The sequence below is a fragment of the Apium graveolens genome, chromosome 2 (genome assembly GCF_009905375.1).
Source record: "Apium graveolens cultivar Ventura chromosome 2, ASM990537v1, whole genome shotgun sequence".
In the NCBI taxonomy this organism is placed as follows: Eukaryota; Viridiplantae; Streptophyta; class Magnoliopsida; order Apiales; family Apiaceae; genus Apium; species Apium graveolens.
In genome coordinates this window covers 320,186,999-320,208,551 of record NC_133648.1, presented here as the reverse complement: position 1 = coordinate 320,208,551, position 21,553 = coordinate 320,186,999, and positions in this window count along the sequence as shown.

The window sequence follows — 21,553 nt, the reverse complement described above, 5'->3', positions numbered from 1 at the left end:
GCTCATTGGCATGCTATTTATAAAGTTGTAAGGCATCCAAGGAACCGGTTACTCTAAAATCTCAAGGTACTAGAGAATGACCCTTTCCAGGATCTTATATTATTCTAACACCCCCATTCGAAAGCTCATTTCGTGTCCCTCATGTGAGAAATGTTGTCATTTCCAGGATCTTATATTATTGTAACACCCCCTCACTCGAAAGTTCATTTCGAGTCCCTCATGTGAGAAATGTTGGGGGTGGTGGTGATCGAACCTGGGTCATCTGAGCTCTGATACCATGTCAAGGAACCAGTTACTCTAAAATCTCAAGGTGTTAGAGAATAGCTATTTCCGAGATCTTATATTATTCTAACAATCTATAATAGTTTCTCTATTTTACAAGTTGATTTGTCTTCATTTTACACCTTTTTTATTTTTCATCACAGTTTCATCTCCAATCATGTCTCTAACTTCTACTTCAATTATTAATTATTAATATTCCTCCTGCACAACAATACATAGACACCGATATAAAATAAGATAGAGATATAGAGAGAGAAGATGTGAAGGGGCTGGTTAAATAATTAATATCTTTGTATGATTTCAAATATGAAGACAAACAGTGTAATGCTTTATAAATCCGTACACTTTAACTTCAAATACGAAGATAAAGCTGATTTGAAGGCAACGTCGGAGATGCCCTAACAAAATTATAATTCTTATTAGGTCCAGGACAAGCTATTGTTGTAATCATTTGCCCATTATAATTTTTTGTGGACAAGTTTAACATGAAATTTTTGTGAATTTGGGATAGCCACGCTGTCTATTCATACTTAATTCACCCCTTCTTGGATTTTTCCTATCAACGAGAAATTATAGCGGATAGATGGTGTTCAAAAACCGCTTGACAGGTACCGGCTTCCTTCTTACCAACCTTAACAAGTAGTCGTCTATTAGCTATCCGCAGAGCAGATAAACGAATGACCCCTTGCATTTCCGAGAATTAAATTTTGTGACGAAGAATTTCTGATCACGAAATCATGAGCTAGCGTTGCTCAGAAAATTGCGTATTCACTTTGTTTTTGACAAGATAATTTCCGTGAGTCCCTCGAGAAGCCAAGATGATCATACAATCCAAGTTTCTTGCTTTTATTAATGTCACATTTCTTTAGTGTCTTTTTCAACTTAACAAGGACCGGAGATTAATCTTTAACCAACCAAATCTCAGAGGCAGATAATGAATCACATGTTGTTTGTTTTATTTCTTGTCGTCTCATATTCTGAGTTCTTGCTCACCCTCAGATTTATTAAAATGAATATTCAATTGTAAGGCATAAGGCATATAACAATGAATGCAACCAGCCAAGGTGTCAATGGTAGTTGGGACAAGAACCTTAAGTGTTGGGACCCTAGAGGAGCCAGCTGCCAGGAACGCCCTCTTGTCGGAACTTACAATCAAATGGATCGTGTTTGTTCTCTCTCTGTTAACGGACATCGTTTAGTTGCTGCTACTGCAGGTCGCCATGTCAATATCTATGATTTGCGCAATGTGTCTCAACCTGAACAAAGAAGGGAATCTTCTCTCAGATATCAAACCAGATGTGTGTGCTGTTATCCTAATCAAACAGGTTTACTTTTAACCCTTCTGTAGTTCTGTTACCCTACTTTTCTTATACAAACATTTTTTTATGTGCCAGTTTCCTGTTAATTATTGAAATCAATTTTCTATCAGTGTTATGGAAAAATATTGGAAGAATAACTACTACCTATCTACTATGCCCTACCAATTAAATTATTATCTAATTCTTTCGATTCGCTTCATTCTCTATCGACCGATACCTTCAGTTGCGCGTTTCATTGAACTAAACGAGTTCTAGATCTAGGGTTTTAGATCTTGTTTTGCTCGTCAAATTTTGAGTTACTATTGCCACTAATTGCAAATCAAGCGACTACAAAAGAAAACAGCATTACATAAAATCATATTCTTTGGGTCATAAATCATAGAATGGATGAAGAGTTTCGCGGTGTAGGTAAGTCTCGTGTGAACACAACGATAAGCTAAGGTATGAATTATATGTTCAAATTCATGTTATCAAGTTCTTACATTACATATTTACATATTTTGATATATCATTATTTATCACTTCTAACCTGTAACACACATTTACGTGCACACAAGCTGGGATCTTTGCCGGAAACAGCCTGCGTATATTATACTCTCCTCATACGCTGCTTTATGCGATATTTACTGGGTTTGTTGGATGGTAGATTTATAATTACTATGTACTTCTTATAGACTTTACGGTACAAAGAGTAAAAGACAGCCATACTGATCAACAATTTATTACTGTACTAAACAATTACAAAAAACATACTGATATAACGATCCAAATATTGCCACACTATAATTCTGATATGTTTTGATAAACACATGCATGCATAAGACATTTATATGTGCATTCATGTGATACTTGATCAGTTCGTAATTTCTAGGGCAAGACAGAGATGATTCTTCTGATATATGCACTGTTATATCAGACATAGTATCCATGTTAATATTTTACCTAGTTTTACCAGGAGGCAATTTCAAGTTACAAGAGTAGAGAAGATTAGTTAAAACTTAAACGAGTAGAGACATTCTGTGTCCTGCTCCAAATGGTAACTCGAAATGTCTGATAGGGTCGGCCCTGATCTTTGAGGGGCCCAAGTCAAATTCAGTTTTTGGGGTCCTACATACATAAACACCGCATATTCTACAAACTTATATGAAGGAATTTGAAAATCTTGGGGCCCTTCCTAAACGCAAGTTTTTCTCGCCTATAGTCAGGTTCATCCCTGGATGTTGATAGAGCGATGTTGATAGAGCGTCCAATAACAATCCCAGAAAGTTTCTATAGGACCAGATAACATGAGCAGCTGAAGACACTATCAGCAGAAATATGGCGATTATTAACCCGTTCTTTAACAGCTAAACTGCCTTTACAGGCTCTCCATATAAATCTACAGGACTTCTAGCTAAACCTCGTTTAGTAAAAAATTTAACATAAACGACTTTCCAACAGATGTCTAATCAAGAATCATAAATTCATAATACAAAGATATTTTCCAGGAATTCCTTATGAAAATTCAGATAAGTTGTACCAGAAAGATTGATAAATAGTAACATCGATTTGAACAGCCAGCATTTCCAGGTGATTCCAGATGGAGCAGGACGAAGATTTTGTTCAGGGATATCGATTGGAGTGGCTGGGACGGAGCTAGCACTAGCTAATCACAGTGACACAAGCCCTGTTTGGAGATTAGCATTTAGGTGCTAGAGGTTAGCTGATTGAATTAGTTGTTTTGACCAGCGAATTGAATTAGTTGTTTTTAATGAAACTGTTTAAAATCGTTCCACAAACGATTACAGTGTTGGAATAGTTGGTAGTGTCGGAATAGTTGGTACTGTTGGCTGTGAAGCTTGGAGCAAATGACAGTGTTGCAGAACTCATATCCAAGCTTGTAACCGATAATGCTAGGATAAAATTGACGAATCAATAATAGCCACTTATTCGCCTGTGCGAATAATGGATTTCATATCCACTTACAAGCTTGTATAAACAAAAGTGGCCAATAATAGTGCTAACAATAAACTCATATCCAAGCTTGTAATTAATAATGGATCAATAACGACTAAATTTATGGTGCGAAATTAATAATGGCCACTTACAACAACAAGCTTGTAAGTGGTTATTATTAATTTGATAAACAAAAGTTTGTACAAATTAACTTAAATTAGTTGCGTCTCCCAACGGTTTTATAATATTTATTTTATATAAAATTAAATGTATAAATTTTGAGAGATGACTTTTGTAGAAAAGAAAAAAATTATGATCATGACACCCCGTACTCAAAGTATGATAAAACTCTGCCATCCCCGCAAAATTTGAAACAAAATACATTAAAACCCACACATTAACATCTATATTATTATATTAAAAACGAAACACCGAAAATTTGGTTGTTAGTCGTTGGTCGTTGGTCACGCAATCTAGAACTATTAGATATAATTTTAAAAATAATCACTTAGTACGGATTGAGTTTCCTTACGACGATAGATGATATGACAGTATCGGAATATCGTCTTACGAGGCCCTATACGAAAAAAGAAGATGTCGATCTCCCTTATATTGGGATGAAGTTGGAGAGCGCAAGATGCTCAGGTCCAAAGTAGTCCAAATAACCAAGGACATAAAAAATATAATTAGAGGACAGTTGGTAGCAGCCCAAGATCGACTAGAAAAATATGTCGGTTTGGCTCAAAAGGACAAAGAGTATGAAGTAGGGAATCTAGTATTGTTAAAGGTTTTCCCTTGGAAAGTATTAATGAGGTTCAGAAAGAAAGGAAAGCTAAGTCCACGATTTATTGGACCTTTGGAGATATTAAGACGTATTGGGAAGTTATCAAATGAACTAGCCCTGTCCCCGAATCTGCAACAAGTTCGTAATGAGTTCCAAGTATCAATGTTAAGGAAGTATGATTCAGAGGCGAGACACATAGAGAAATATGAACACGTAAACCTCCGACCAGACTTAACCTATGTGGAGCAAAGGATTATATACTTATATAGTCAAATCACACTACATAAACATAAACTATACTTCAATCGAGACGAAAAAATTAAAACGATTATATTAGATAACTTGTAGGCCCGTCATCTCCTCTTTATCCACCCATTTATGAATGTTAGCCCCACAACTCTAGTACTCAACGCTGCCGACTACTTTTTTTTCTAACTCCTCTCCTTGATATTTTTAAGCTTTATAAACTAAAAATTAGGAAATAAAGTCGCGTTTTACGGCGGAGTTTAAAATTGTTATAAATTTTGATATGAATTAATGTTACAATTTAGATAAAAATAATAATTTGAAGTCGCCTCCCCGTGAAACACAATACTGATCATAAATTGTATGTTTTGAATATATAATCTTATCTATTTCAAATATCTTTGTTTAGTATAAAATTGAAAACCTATCTTTATATAAATATGAATTTATTTTTTAGTTTCAATAAGATGCCACCTAATCTCTCAAATCACATCCTTGTTAAATAATAATATACTTTTTATTTGTGTTATAGGGAGAATTTCGTATAACAATGTTGTGGAGGTTAATGGGCGGAACAAAGATCAAGGACAGTGTTTGAGGGCGGAGGAAGGTTGTTTGGTGGTGGCTGAGCTTGTATGTGGACTCCTTAAGAAAGAATAGGGTTTGTTATTCTCTATCAAGTGTCGACTCATGTCCCATACAAGTGCCTACGTACCCTATTTATAGGGATCAAGCCTTAAGTAGTTCTTGGGGAACAAGTCACGTAGGCTAGGGTTAGGACTCTTCAGCCCGTGCAGCCCAAGCCCACGATAAAGTCAGGCCTTCAGCCAATTAGTCACGTAAATCTCGATCGGCTCCACACGCTTCCTACAATCTCGCGGCATCTCCGCAATCCTTCCCGTGATCGTAGGAACAACCCGTATCGACCCCGAAATTTACGAGCAACTCAGTCATCTATGAGTCACTTTCCATGTTGCACACAAAGTCTTTCGATGCGGCCCGGCCTGGTCACCTCGGCCCGCACCGCCTTCAAATAATAAATATAATGTTACCTATGTTTCTATAAGATGTGGGCTCATGAGCTCAGCCCGCGTATGGGCAGCTAAGCCCACCTCGCATGAAGGCACCTGAGCCCACCTCGCGTGGGCACAACCGAGCTCAGCTCGCATATGAGAGCCCAAATGACAAATATGAGCTCACCTTACATGTGTGAGCCCAGCTCGCATGTCCTCACTTGAGCCCAGCTCGCATGTTTGAGCCCAGCTCTCATGTCATGAGCCCAGCTCGCATGTAAACTCAGCTCGCATGTTACGAGCCCAGCCCGCATGTGAACCCAGCTCGCATGTTGCGAGCCCAGCCCGCATGTGCTGGCCCAAGTCATATAAATCCATGGTTCTAGCCCACACACAAGAGTCCAGCTATTTAGTGCACCCACAGGGACCTGTTTAGGGCCCATGGCCGAAAGCGGGCATAACAACTACCCCCCAAAATTCCTGGTCGCATCTTGAGGCTAGGTATTTTCTAATCTTTTTATGGCCTCGCAAGTGTGAGCCCACCAGGCCGCACCAAGCCGCCTCGCGTGTCTCGCCTCGCATGCCTTTCATCTTTGCATTCATTTTGACAGCCGTTGGACAGCTGGCGTGGGGATTCGTGTCATCTTATGAGATAACGACACGTGTCGCCTCCTCCTTTCTCTCTCCTATCCCCTATAAATATGTGAGATTTCAATTCATTTCTCACATTTCCAAGAACACTTCCTGAATTGCTGCTCAATTTGCTCAAGGATCTACCACGGCGAAGATTATCATTTCAACAAGAACCGTCTACCGGCGACGATATTCTCCGGGACCAGATTCATCAGGATCTTCATACACCTCTCCCACAGGTACTCTTCGATTCGAGCCCGTTTTTTATTCATGCTTTATTCACGCACACCATGCGAGCACACACCACCTGTTCGATGCGAGTTCACACACAACCACAACGCGCGATGCGAGTCCTTTTGCTCGTTTAGATACTTAGGTGCGATCCCGTGTGAGATGTGAGGACACTTAGGTGCGATCCCATACTTTTTTTTTGTTTTCTTTTTTTTTAGGGCCACACACTAATTTTCACCATCTTTTACAGATGTCGAGTGCGTCTTCAGCCCGCTCCTATGGATCATCTCGCTCTTTCTCGAGCCCGGCTCGCACCTCTGCTAGCCCGGCTTGCTCTTCAGCTACTCCATCTCCATTAAACCAATACCCTCCTGAGCAGCGAGGCTCCAAGGACTTCCAACGCGAGCTGACCTCTCTTTCTGGTCGTCTTAGCCAACCTATCTCTCCCGGCTCAGCTATCACCCCTCAAGGGGCTTTGAACATTGCCAGAGTTGAGAACTCGATGCGAGCAGTTGGATCCGGCTCGCTTGATATTCACCTCGACCCGAACCCTGAGGATTTTACCAGGGAGAAGAATATATATAATTGGAGAAATAGGCCCGTGGACCTCTCTCATATTCCAGCCTCCCTTGGGGTAGAAGAGCTGCTAAACCGCGAGCCTGCTCCCTTGGATAAAGACCGAGCCGAGGAGATTTTAAGAGAAATGGCTGAAGAGAGGGCAGCCCGTCTGAGGCAAGCAGCAGCTAACCACCTCGACCCCATTCACCTTGACTCAGAATCAACTGACAGCGACCTGGGGAGTGCATACTACGACACCAGGAAGAAAGGAAAAGAGCCTGTAGCTGCTGAATATCCCATCCTGGGACTCGAGGGTGAAGAGGACGGCTCGCATTGGTCCTATGACTCTCCTCAGAGCGAGGAGGTGGCAGATGTTACAAGTCAGTACAAGATTTGTAACTATAATTATGCCCCCGCGGCCTCTCCTGAGCCTTATGTGCCTCCTGCCCAGCCCGAGCTCGAGGGTGAGATTGTTTTCAAAGGGCAGATCATTCCTGATGGGGAGGAGAGCTCAACTGCAAACGAGGAGGTTAAGGTGCTCGCTTGCCGCGACCTGCCTACCTCGCTGACTCAGAAACATCTGGCCGAGCACATTGAGCAGTTTCAGCTCGAGGGCCATATTGTCTTGCCCCTACCTCATATGAGATGCTATAGATTCAATCACTCGGAGAATGGAGGCAGGGTGCCTCGCATGGTCTTGTCCACCTTCCTATTAAGGCTGGGAATCTCCTCTCCTCTTCATCCCTTCATCAAAGATGTTTGCGAGTACTTCCAGCTCGCACCCCTTCAGATCAATCCAAACGGATACCGGGCTGCCCTCGCATTGTACATCATGTACCACAAATGCGGGTACCGTTCTCTAACCGCGAGGCAGCTGGGTTACTTCCTCCATTTGAAGCATTCTCCTAACGATTTTGGATATTTCTACTTCTCTGTCTGGCCGTGCTTCAACAAGAAGAACCTCATCCACAACGGGCCGAGCAACTCAGGGAAGTGGAAAAGCCCTTACTTCTATATCCACGAGGTGCCTCGAGTCCAGACTCATTTTTATTATAATCCATGTAAGTTTTCTCCTGCTCGCTCTCGTCCCTTCTACCATAGCTCTTTCCTTTTAACAAGAATTTCTTTCATCTCCAGCCACCCCGCCTCGCACTGTCCTTGTGGGACAGGAAAAGATAAACGCAGACAGTCTTCTAAACCTTCCTAAGGCGGACCGGGACATCCGAAAACTCATAACGACCTCCAATCTGGTCGCATGTGGGTTTTTGAAGGAAGGAGTGAGGCTAACTCCTCAGAAGAAATCTGGGAAGAGATCCAGAAAGGGTAAGAATATCGGGCCCGCACGTCCGGGCCTGGCTGCTCGCATGCGCGAGCTCGTGTGCTCACTTTTCCTGCATGTATCTTGTTTCACATCGCACTTTAATTCTCCGTATTTTTTACCTGCTCGCATTACTTCTTTCCTTTGCATCATGCTGCGACTAATCTATTGCTTTGTTATTTTTTTTTATTTTTTTTTAGAAATGGCCATCTCCCCTATCCCCTTCATGGAAGAGGCTGAGCAGGCTGCGGCCTCGGGCCCAGTTCAGCCCGCAGCTGCGAGCACAAGGGCTCGATCTCAGGCCAATCCTCCGGCCCGCATGACTACTCTCTCCGAGCATCTCAAGGATTCAGGGCCCTCTCCTCGACTAAAGAGACATAGAGGTAAAGAAGGAAAAACTGGCGAGCCTGAGCCAAAGAAAGCTGCTCCCTCTGATGCTCCTCTTCCCTCTTCTTCTTCTGCCAATGCGGTTGCGACCACATTCGGCCGGCTCGCCCAAGGTCACATCAGCGAGCAGGATTTAAAGGATTGGTCTTCTTCTGCTCTCGAGGTTAACCAGGATGCACTCTCCCGAGCCGCGGCTGAAGTATACTATCGTCAGTTATCTAAGGCTCGAGAGATGCGAGCCCTCAGCCAGACCAACACAAAGCTCGAGGCTAAAGTCAAGTCCCTTCAGAGTAAGGTCGCTGAGCACGGGCAAGAGAAAGTTACGCTGGTGAACAACTATAATCAGAAGATAGTTAACCTGAACGCTGCTCACGACAAGGCCCTAAGGGAGTAGAAGGAGGCTCATGACCTGGCTGCTGAGGCATGTAAGAAGGAGAAGGATGCCCTCGAGGAGAGGGTGCTCGAGCTGGAGGGATCAGTTTCTGCCCTGACCGAGGGCCGTGAGGCCGCCCTCGCTGATGCTAGGAACCTGGGGGCCAGGAATTTCATGAAAGTCTTTATGAAGAAGGTTCCTGACTTCGATTGGGCGGCTCTAGATGCGAGCACAGCGAGGCATGCTGACAAGTTGAAGCTGGAGATGGAGAGGGATGCCCAAATTGCTGAGGAGGCTAGGCTCGCGGCCGAGAAGGCCCAGGTCGCTGGTGAAAATCGTGAGGGAGCAGAGGCTGATAACCCTTAATGTAATTTTGATTAGAACTAGACTTTTGACTGGGTAAGCGGGCACCCCTCTCGCCTCGCGCTTGTATTTGAAATATTCTGCCTCGGGGCATAACTTATTTAACTTTTGTTTGTATAAAATGTCTAAGTTTTTTGTGCCCGCGTATGTCTTTACGGTGCTAGCTGTTTTTTTTTACCATGCTTCTACTGACCAAAAAGTAATCATAACTCTGGCCGCTTATGGCGAGCGTTACCCCTTCACTGCGAGCCCAATTTATTCAGCTCGTGTCATTTGTTCAATCAAACAACCATTGAAAGAGAATGCCAAGTGGAACAAGCCCGCGTCGACTCGCAGGTGTTGTAGGTGTGCTCGCACTAGGAGCTCGCATGTGTCTTCTCCTCGCATCATGCGACTTTGAGTATGTTTGATGGAGGGCTGGGCCCCCTGGGTCGCATTTATGGTTTTGAGGGCCAGGGTATGGACTCGCATCGCGGGCCTATATCTCTATCCACATCTTTTATCTACTATGTGTTCGTATTTGCCTAAGCGGGCCGTGGCCCGGCTCGTTTCATGTTCTTGGCATCAAGCGGGTCGGGGCCCAGCTTGATTTAACATGTTAATAAAACAACTGTTCTGTCCTCGCATGGGTTCCCAAGGATGGGGTCCCCTGCTGGGTATTTAATCTATTAACAGAAGTTAAAATATCAAGTGCACAAATAGAGATCAATCGTTTATTCATAGATAATGGGAAGTGAAAGGAATACATGCTTGTGGTCTCAGGGAGGCACCTATATGGCACTACCCCCCGAGACTTAGGAATATTTGAAGATAATACTAAGTCTGAAAAGAATAATATTACTGATAATACTTGCGAAGGTGTTCCGCGTTCCAGGCTCTTGGGATCAACTTGTCTTGCATATCATTGAGGTGGTAGGTTCCCTCCCAGAGCACCGATTTTATCTTGTAAGGGCCTTCCCAATTTGCTCCCAAGACTCCGTGACTCACCACCTTGGTATTTGGCATGACCCGGCGCAGAACTAAATCTCCCACCTTGAAAGTTCGGGCTCGAACCTTACTGTTGTAATGCCTAGCTGTCCTCTGCTGATATGCCGCAATCCTGATCTGAGCCTCTTCTCGAGTTTCTTCGATCATATCCAAATAGAGCCGATGATTGACCTCGTTTGCCTCTGAGTCATAGTTGTTCCTTCGAAAAGATCCTGCTCCCACTTCAACGGGCACCATAGCTTCACACCCATACACCAGAGAGAAAGGGGTCTCTCCAGTTGTAGTTCGGGGTGTAGTGTTGTAAGACCATAGGACCTGGGCGAGTTCTTCTGGCCATGCTCCTTTCTTCTCTTCAAGCTTTGCCTTTAAGGTATGCTTAATGATTTTATTAACAGCCTCTGTCTGCCCGTTACTCTGGGGGTGGCAGACTGCGCTAAAGCTCTTCTGAATCCCCAGCTGCTCACAAAACTCTCGCATCTCCTTGCTATCAAATTGTTTCCCATTGTCAGATATCAGCTTGTAAGGGATGCCATAGCGACATACAATAGCCCTGTATACAAACTCCCTGAGCTTTCTCGCTGTGATAGTGGCTAGGGGCTCGGCCTCTGCCCACTTAGTGAAATAGTCTACCGCAACTACCGCATACTTGACGCCTCCCCTGGCCTTCGGGAGTTCCCCAATCAGATCAATTCCCCACATGGAGAAGGGCCAGGGGCTCATGAGGGATGTGAGAGAGGCCACGGGGTTGTTGTAATAATTGGCATATCGCTGACACTTATCACAAGCTCGGGAGAATTCAAAGGCGTCTTTTTTCAGCGTTGGCCAGTAGTAGCCTTGACGGAGGATTTTCTGAGCTAGAGAGCTACCCCCCGAGTGATTGCCACAAATACCCTCGTGTACTTCCCTTAGGATGTAGTTGCATTCCTCCCCATGTATGCATTTGAGAAGAGGAACACTGAACCCTCTTCTGTATAGAATCTCGTCGTATATCACATAGCGGGCTGCTTTGTATTTTATTCTCCTTGCCTCGTTCTTTTCGTCCGGAAGTGAACCTTCTCTTATGTATGCTAGAATAGATGTCATCCACGTGGGGCCGAGCTCATTATTGAGGCTGCCCACCTCGTGCTCGGGCACACTAGGTTGCCTCCGTATATCAAGGGGCACGGTCCCTAGCAAAGTGCTCTCGCGGCGTGAGCCGAGCTTAGCTAGCTCGTCCGTGCCTTCATTCTGTCCACGCGGGATTAGTTCCAGCCTCACCTTGTTGAATCTTGCGATTATCCTCTGTGCGCACTTCAGGTAAAGCTTTGTTCTCGGCCCCTTAGCTTGATACCCCCCATTTATCTGATAGACCACAATCATGGAGTCACTAAACACATTCAAATTCTCGACCTTCATTTCCAAAGCTAGCTTGAGACCGTTGATCAGGGCCTCATACTCAGCATCATTGTTCGTTGCATGAAAGGCCAGATGGGTCGCATGTCTGATTTTGTGAGCCTCTGGGCTGATTAGCTCGATTCCAGCTCCTGCTCCATCACCGTTAGAGGCACCATCCACATATAGGCTCCACCATGGGGCACTATTTTGTCTTTCCAGTCCAACTTCTTCTGTGCTAGGTATAACAATAAGGGCTCCCGGCTCCACTTCTTGATGTGGGGGAAATTCTAGCACAAAATCGGCCAGGGCTTGGCCTTTGATCGCAGTCCTTGGCTTATAATCCACCTCGAATTGGCCGAGCTCAACCGTCCACTTCAACATTCGACCAGAAGATTCTGGTCTATGCATCACTTGTCTGAGGGGGTAGGAGGTTCGCACTTCTATCTTATGTGCCTGAAAATAGGGCCTGAGTTTTCGGGAGGCCAGAATCAGAGCATACGCTAGCTTTTCGAGGCTTGTGTATCGAGTCTCGGCATCGGCTAGCCTTTTACTCACATAATATACCGGGAGCTGGACACCATCCTCCTCTCGGACTAATACTGCACTTATTGCAAAGTCGGAGACGGCCAAGTATAGGATCAAAGTTTCTCCTGCTTTTGGGTTGGACAACATGGGAGGGCTACTGAGATGCTTCTTTATATTCTGAAAGGCTTCCTCACATTCTTCGGTCCACTTAAAGTTCCTCCCCACTCCTTTGATTGCTTTGAAGAACTCTTGGCATTTATCGGAGGATTTTGAGACGAAGCGGTTTAAGGCAGCCACTCGTCCCGTTAAGCTTTGAACATCCTTCACCCGTCGAGGGGATCTCATCTCGAGTAGGGCTTGTATCTTGGCTGGGTTGGCCTCAATGCCTCTATGGTTGACAATAAATCCCAAAAACTTCCCCGATTCAACCCCAAACACGCATTTCTGGGGGTTGAGTTTTATTCTGTACTCCCTTAGGATCTGGAACATTTCTGCCCGGTGGCGGACATGATCCCTCGCTTCTTTCGATTTCACCAGCATGTCGTCTACATAGGCCTCCATAGTCTTCCCCAATTGATGTTTGAACATCTTATTCACCAGCCTCTGATAGGTTGCCCCCGCATTAAGGAGCCCGAAGGGCATCCCGATGTAACAGTAAAGGCCCCGATCAGTAATAAAGGAGGTGTGCTCCTGATCTGGCCCATACATAGGGATTTGGTTATATCCCGAATAAGCATCCATAAAACTAAGCAGCGCGTGCCCCGCCGTGGAATCAACCAGCTGGTCGATTCGGGGTAGAGGAAAGTTGTCCTTCGGGCAAGCTTTGTTCAGGTCGGTGAAGTCTACACATGTCCTCCACTTGCCATTGGGCTTCTTGACAAGCACAGGGTTGGCCAGCCACACGGGGTAGAAGGCTTCTCTTACAAGTCCTGCCTCCATTAATCTATCCACTTCTTCTCTGAGGGCCTCTGCCCTCTCTCCACTAATCGGCCATCTCTTTTGCCTAACCCCCTTCTTTTTCGGGTCCAAGTTGAGCCGGTGGCACATGACACTTGGGTCAATCCCTATCATATCGGAGTGTGACCATGCAAAGACATCCAAATTCTCCCTTAGGAAGCGGGCTAGATCCTCTCTCAAGTCAGGACTTAGGTTAGAGCCTATTCTGAGTACCTTGGAGGGATCATTTGAGTCTACCAAGATCGGGATTGTGTCCTCTGCGGCCCCGGCCCTCTCGACCATTGAGGGCATTCTCGGGTCTAGATCTGCTCGAGTCTCGCTAGTTTTTTCCATTTCCGTGATTGCCAAACCTTCCGCATTCTTGAGCTCGGTTTGGTGAGCTTGGGTCGGGTTTATCAAGCGTTCAGAGGTCGCAGTTACAGTTCGAGTGATTTCGTCAGGTGGGTCCATAGTGATTGTTGTTTCTTTGTGTGCCCACTTCCCTCTCCTAAGTGTTGCAGTGATTTGTTCTGGGCTCTCTTCTTCATCACTTGCTTCCTCTACAATCCCCTCTTGTATCAACATGATGGGCTGAGATGCTTCCATTAGTAAGGCCCCTGGGCGTGGTTCCACATGAATTCCCATGTGCTCGAAGTAGTTCTCGGGCAACTCCTCAATTGAAATCAAATTACAAGTCTCGTGGCCCTCAGAACGTATTCTTTTCCTGCCCTCTGCCTCTTCCATGGGGATGTCGCACTCACCTGCTTCAGCTATCTCCCTTGAGGCATTTCTTGACTCGGCCGCTTTGAGTGCCTGGTTATAGCAGGCCCTGGATTCGTATTGACAGCTCTTCAAGATGCCTACCCCCGTGGGGGTTGGGAATTTTATCGTCATATGATGGATCGAGGTCATCATCCTCATTGCCCTCATAAGGGGTCTGCCCACTATAACATTGTAGGTACAAGGCTGGTCTACGACTGTAAACATAGCGATCTGGGTGGCCACATGAGGCTCCTCTCCTATGGTCACCGGGAGCCGAATTGTCCCTTTCACTCCGATCGAGTCTCCCGTGAACCCGTACAGGTGCCCACCTGTTGAGGTTAATTCTCTATCCAATAATCCCAGTTTTTTGTAGGCATCATAAGTCAAAACATCAGCCGAGCTCCCGGTGTCCACCATTGCTCGGTGAACATTCACCGTCTCAATCTTCATTTTTATGACTAGGGCATCGGTATGAGGGTAATGCACCCATTTTGCATCATTCTCTTTAAACACGATATCATCGACCTCCCTTTCAAAGAGCTCCGGGGGCCTTTGGCTTAGATGATTGACGTTGGTGAGCGGCTTGTCCTTTGCTTCCCGGGCATATCTGTCCATCGCCTTCCGGCTGTCTCCACCAATGTGAGACCCGCCTAGAATAATATGAATACTACCAGCCTGAGGGATCCTTTCTTTGTCTTCTGGGGGTGGAGGAGGGACGGTATGATAATCCGTCCTGTGTCTTCGAACCTCCTTGACAACCCACTCCGTAAGCTTCCCTTGTCTAATCAAAGTCTCGATCTCATCCTTTAGTTGTCTACAATCAGCTGTATCGTGTCCGGTGGCCTCATGGTATGCACAATACTTCGAAGTGTCTCTTTTATTGTAGTCTGTGAGAGGAGTTGCCTTCCTGAATACCCCCTTCCCCACATATGTAGCATATATGTGGTCGATAGAGGCTACCAGAGGGGTGTGTGTCTGCCATTTGCTTGTATAAGGTCTTCCCGAATCTTTAGTGGTCTCTTGGCCACGGGCAGACTTTTTCGGGCTCGAACTACGCCGATATGTCTTCCTCCTTTCGTCAGGGCTTGAGGATCGGTCCCTCTTGTCTCGATAGCTTTCGCTAATTTTCAGCTCTCTCATCGATTTCTCTACCCTCTTGAAGGGTTCGGCTTGCTCATAGAACTCGGCCAAGGTCCTCGGCTCACTCGCTTGGAGGCTCTTCCAAAATTTCGATCCTTCTTTCAGCCCTGCTATCAAGAAATTTTTGATGGTCTCCTCACTGGCTCCTCTCACCTTGGGGACCTCGGCGTTGAACCGACGAAAGTATTCTGCCAAGGGCTCCCCCTCCCTTTGCTTGATGTTGGCTAACGTGGCCACAGGAGGCGAATAGTGGAGGGTCGACTGAAATTGTCTGACGAACAAGTCCTCTAATTGCCTCCACGTTCTTATGCTAGCCGGTCCCAACTTGGAGAACCATTGTTGGGCACTACCTCTGAGTGATGCCGCGAAGAGTCTGCAACGGGTCATCTCCGGCACCTGATAGACTTCCATCTCTGTGTTAAATTGAATAAGGTACTCCGCCGGGTCGGCTTCACCGTTGAATAGAAGGTCGGGGTTGTGCCTAAACACCCGAGGTAGGGGGGATGATCGGATAGCAGCCGTAAACGGAGAGGGGGCAGCAGAAGCAGGGGGCCCTCTCTTCTCTTGCTCCATCTCATCTAAGATCCTTCTCAGGTCCCTTACTCTAACAACTTCTCCTTCTCTGTCACCTCCCGCATTACTCGAATGATGTGAGCCCTGAGGTCGTTCGCGGCGTCCCCCTCCTCCAGCTCGGTCCTGCGACTCCTCTTCACGATTGTATCTGCGTCTATGTCGCTCCTCCCTCCTGGGTGAGGTGTGTTGACGTCTTTCCGGAGGGGTCGTTGCCCGTTCCCTTTTTGAGCCTCTTTTATCCATGGGCTCTTTCTCTTCTCTCTCCTTCTTACAATTCTCCAATTTGAGCCTGAGGTCATGTTCGCTTAGTTTTCTACCCACTCGGTCTAGCACGCTAGTTGACCTTGCCTCAGATGAAGCTGGCTTCGGCCCCGATCTCGTAGAGATCTGGCTGCCCCGCTCATCATGGCCTCGGGGTATATCTTCCTTTTCGCGTGATGTTTCTTTCTTCTGTTTGGTCTCGGTTGCCACGTCATCAAAATCGTGGATCAGCTTCTTCTGAGGGCCTTTGCCCTTCCAGCTACGCTGTGAGACCTTGAGGCGGCGCGCCTTACGCTTGGCGTTCCGGACCGAGCTTCTTTCTACCTTTGACATTCGGGCATTGATCTGATTCATCTGATCGGCCAGCCCTTCGAGATACGTCATCACAGCCTGCCCGTCCACGGTTGCAATTGGTGGAGGTGGCACCTGATTCTCTGGGGGCGTGTGTTCGAAAGTAGGGTCCTTCTTGCCTCCGCTCCCTGGTGTCGTCGCTTGCTTGCTTTCTTTGGTCATCTTTCTCCCTAAGATGAACAACCCCTCCTTCTAGCGCCAAATGTTATAGGGAGAATTTCGTATAACAATGTTGTGGAGGTTAATGGGCGGAACAAAGATCAAGGACAGTGTTTGAGGGCGGAGGAAGGTTGTTTGGTGGTGGCTGAGCTTGTATGTGGACTCCTTAAGAAAGAATAGGGTTTGTTATTCTCTATCAAGTGTCGACTCATGTCCCATACAAGTGCCTACGTACCCTATTTATAGGGATCAAGCCTTACGTAGTTCTTGGGGAACAAGTCACGTAGGCTAGGGTTAGGACTCTTCAGCCCGTGCAGCCCAAGCCCACGATAAAGTCAGGCCTTCAGCCAATTAGTCACGTAAATCTCGATCGGCTCCACACGCTTCCTACAATCTCGCGGCATCTCCGCAATCCTTCCCGTGATCGTAGGAACAACCCGTATCGACCCCGAAATCTACGAGCAACTCAGTCATCTATGAGTCACTTTCCATGTTGCACACAAAGTCTTTCGATGCGGCCCGGCCTGGTCACCTCGGCCCGCACCGCCTTCAAATAATAAATATAATGTTACCTCTGTTTCTATAAGATGTGGGCTCATGAGCTCAGCCCGCGTATGGGCAGCTAAGCCCACCTCGCATGAAGGCACCTGAGCCCACCTCGCGTGGGCACAACCGAGCTCAGCTCGCATATGAGAGCCCAAATGACAAATATGAGCTCACCTTACATGTGTGAGCCCAGCTCGCATGTCCTCACTTGAGCCCAGCTCGCATGTTTGAGCCCAGCTCTCATGTCATGAGCCCAGCTCGCATGTAAACTCAGCTCGCATGTTACGAGCCCAGCCCGCATGTGAACCCAGCTCGCATGTTGCGAGCCCAGCCCGCATGTGCTGGCCCAAGTCATATAAATCCATGGTTCTAGCCCACACACAAGAGTCCAGCTATTTAGTGCACCCACAGGGACCTGTTTAGGGCCCATGGCCGAAAGCGGGCATAACAATTTGTAAATTGAAACTATTCTTCTTTGATTATACATGTATATTAAGATTTATAATTTGTTATAAATGATCTAAATCCGTGTGAATTTTACTCGAATACATGAATTTTTAAAAAAGAGCGATCCAGGACTTATACGTGAATTTCGGCCCGTGCATGATATATGTTAGCCACTAACACTAATCTATTCTATCACCTTTAACTTTTCATAGATCAAGACCTTCTCTATCTCATGACTGTTATAAATTGTGATATGAATTAATATTATAATTTAGATAAAAACAAATTGAACCGCCCTCCCGTTAAGCACAATACTGATCATAAATTGTTTACTGAATATTTAGTCTGGTCTACTTAATTTTGTAGATACGAATCATGCACTCGAATTTTATAAAATATATATTTAACGAAAATATGTATTAAAAATAAATGATAAATTTTGTATTTAAACCGCGGGACGGGGATTTAACAGATCATTTGCGGATTTTGTTGTATGTTAGTTGCGATATTCAAGGTACGGATTCTATCTTTTTATTCAGAGTTACTCTTATTAATATTACAATTTAGATAAAAATAATAATTTGAGCCGTCCACCCGTCAAATACAATACTTATTAGAAATGTACAATATTATCTACTTCGAATATACATGTCCAATATAAAATTGATAACCTAATTTTATATAAATATGAATGTATTTTCTAGTTCAAACAGGATGCCACATAACCTCTCCCATCTTATACTTGTTAAATAATAATATAGTTTTTCTTTGTAAAACCAAATTACTCTTCTTTGATTATATGGATATTTTTAGATTTATAATTTGTTACAAAATGATCGGAATCCCTCTTGTTTATAAATAATGATGCCTTTTATTTAAAATAGAACTCTTCTTTATAAATTAGGATACATGTGAATATTAGTTAAATATGTGAATTTTGTAAAAAAAAAAAGATCTGTAACTTGTACATGAATTCTAGCTATGCATGGTAATTGTAAGCCACTAAATCTATATATTTATCATGTCTTTATGTTGTTATGACGGAAACAAGAAAAAATATAATAAATGTAAAGAAAATAACACAAATAGGCAGAAGAAAAAAATTTTGTTGATCTCGAAGATAAAGATTACACCATAGTTTAGATTATGCCCTAGAGAGTTTATATAAAGCTCTCCAGACGGTTACATAAAAACCCAAAAAAATAGGAGCAAAACATATAATCCTAGCGAGACCCCGAAGTCTCCATATACCGATTAAAGACATATTCTAACATATTTAATAATTGTAATTATTATTTTTTATGCGAGAAAAAAAATTCCAAAATACGTTTTTATGCATTGAATTATTGCAAATAATTTCGGTTGAAAAATCTCTTGAACCAAATATTCTTCTTGTACTAATTATTAGTGTTGTTCACGAACCGAGCTATTGACAAACAAGCTCAAGCTCGACTCGTTAGTTAACGAGTTCGGCTCATTAGTTAACGAGCTCGAGCTCGAACGTCATAAGTTTCTGTTCGATAAAAAAGCTCGGCTCGGTTCGTCATAAAAAAGTTAAAACTCGACTTAGTTCGATTAAAACTCAGCTCGACTCGGTTCGTGATCAATAGCCCTACTAATTATATACAAAATATAATTACCAATTTTTTAAATAAAACATACTGCTATGATGATCCAAACATAATGACATTTAGAGGGGGGTGCAATCTCAATGCCTCCTTCACTACTGCTTTAAGATAAACAAGCTTTTGGACATCGTTCTTGTCTACAAATCCTTTCTTTCCAACTAACTCTCTCACTTCTTGTTGTACTTCATTTTTGTGGGATTTTTTTATTAATAAGTCATGGGCCAAACTACAGCTTCTGCACTTGTAAGTTGTATCGGCTCCTGCAACTATAACATCCTGGGCATAACTTACGAAAAACATATATAAAGTTATGTAATGATCTTCATATACTAAACAAATACTTGCAATGATTCAACTAAGGATACCATATGTTCTTACTAGTAAGAGAATTTCTTCTTCACCGTCCAATATTTTACCAAAAGTAATTTTAAACATAATTGAGCTTGTCAACGTCGTAAGAATCTTGCTCAAATTATTTACAGTACTAGAATCAACAACAGCTCCATCGCAGATAGATTTGACCATTCGTGCAACTTGTTCACGAATGGGTTGAAAAGACATAGACCGATGTAGGAGGATTTTGGGTGTATATCGAGGGTGTGTTGAATGCGATAAGAGTAAAGGCATGACCACGCTCAGGACTGCATGATCACGCTATACTGCTACGTTACCGAGGATGCATGGTGACATGATCACGCTGGCTTGCATGATCATGCCAGAATAGGATATTGCACTAGTGGTTTTTGTTATTAGAGATTGTACGTGATCATGCTAAAATACCGTATGATCATGCTACTATTAATTAGTTTTTAGTTTTATTTCTTTAATAGAGATCAATTGTATGATGTAGCGTATGAGGAATTTATTATTGAAATCAAAAACCCTAAGAGTTCTTCTCTTATTTTTTTTGTGTGGATTCAAGGTTTGCTTGTAGATTCAAGGTATTAAAGAATTTCTCGTGGCGTTTGCTTTTCCTACGCTTCCCTGCTGTGTCAGAGACCTTTTCGAACTAAAAAGATGAGGAGTAGTTATTTTCCTCATCTCCCTCCAGTGCTCATTAAAAGGTGCAATCATAATGTCTATGAAATTGTAACTTACTTTCTGTGCGCCAACTAAAGTTGGCCTACTTGCAAAACAAACATCATGGTACTTAAAAACTTCTTTGGCTGCGCTTGCGGAGGAAATGATTAGGTATTTAACTGAGCCTAGATTCAATGACATGAGAGGTGCATGTTTCCGATCAAGGGGAGGCCAGGGGGATCTGGTGGCCGGAGATTAAACTTGTAATTTCTACGTATAAAATGCAGACATAGAGGATGAAAGAGTATTGCAAGAAGAAGAAAGTACTTCCATTTTGTTTATTAAGAAGTACGTGAACGACTCTGCTTTCAAATACAGCTGAAAGACTTACTTTGGCAAGCTATTTATTTTTCTGGAGACAAACACAGAACCCTACGTAAATCCCACTATTGGTATCAGTGACTTCTACTTAACATTTGAATATCAACATTCATTATGGTCTACATAATAAATGAATCTAATTAAACAACGTAACAGGTTCATTTAAGCCTCAATTAAATTGCAATGATTGAGATCGTGGTTTCTTTAAGAGAGGTCAAGGGTTCGACTGCTGGATGTGCTTGATTAATGTTACTTTAACTGCAGTGAGAAGCCAAATCTCTGCAGCTAGTCTCCTTTGGAGAGATTAATCTCCCTCAAGATGCTGCAATAATTGTGCAGCAGATTATCATTCTTAAAAGGGATAAGTCATGGTGCTGCAACATCATGTATGTGTTCCCTCGTAGGAACGATGTGATAATTAATCTATTTGGCATTGTTGGGAGGAGAACTATTGAACTATTCACACGCTTGATATCGGTTTAGGACCGAGGTGATGCAGGAAAATGAGATGATAGAGATGGATGAATTTTTTGAAAATGCGGCTGGTATGATAGCTGCAGAGGTGTTTGCTCAGAATGCTGGTTTCAATGGAGGAGGTGGTGGTCTTGAAATCCATGATGTGACGTTGAAAGATGAGCTCGGTGAGGATGATGAATGGTGTGCTCCAATTCCATAACCCTAATTTCAAGTTTATACCCATGAGGCCATGAATCATGATGTATTCTATGTTAATTTCACATTCTTTGCATGTGTTTAGGTGTTCTTGTCCCTGGTTTTGGTCTCATATCAACGGCCTTGTTTGAAACTTAGCTTTTTGGTTAAAAAATAGCTTTTCGAACCAAATTAGAATTTGAACAAAATAAAACCTCTAATATTAGTGTCTGGTAGTTAAATTTTTAAAATAACAATTTGTTCTCAAAAAACTAATTTTAAAAAATATATTTTGAATGAGTTTTTTCAACTCATGTATATAAAAACTAATTTAAATAACTATTTATCAAACAATTTTGTTCAAAACAGC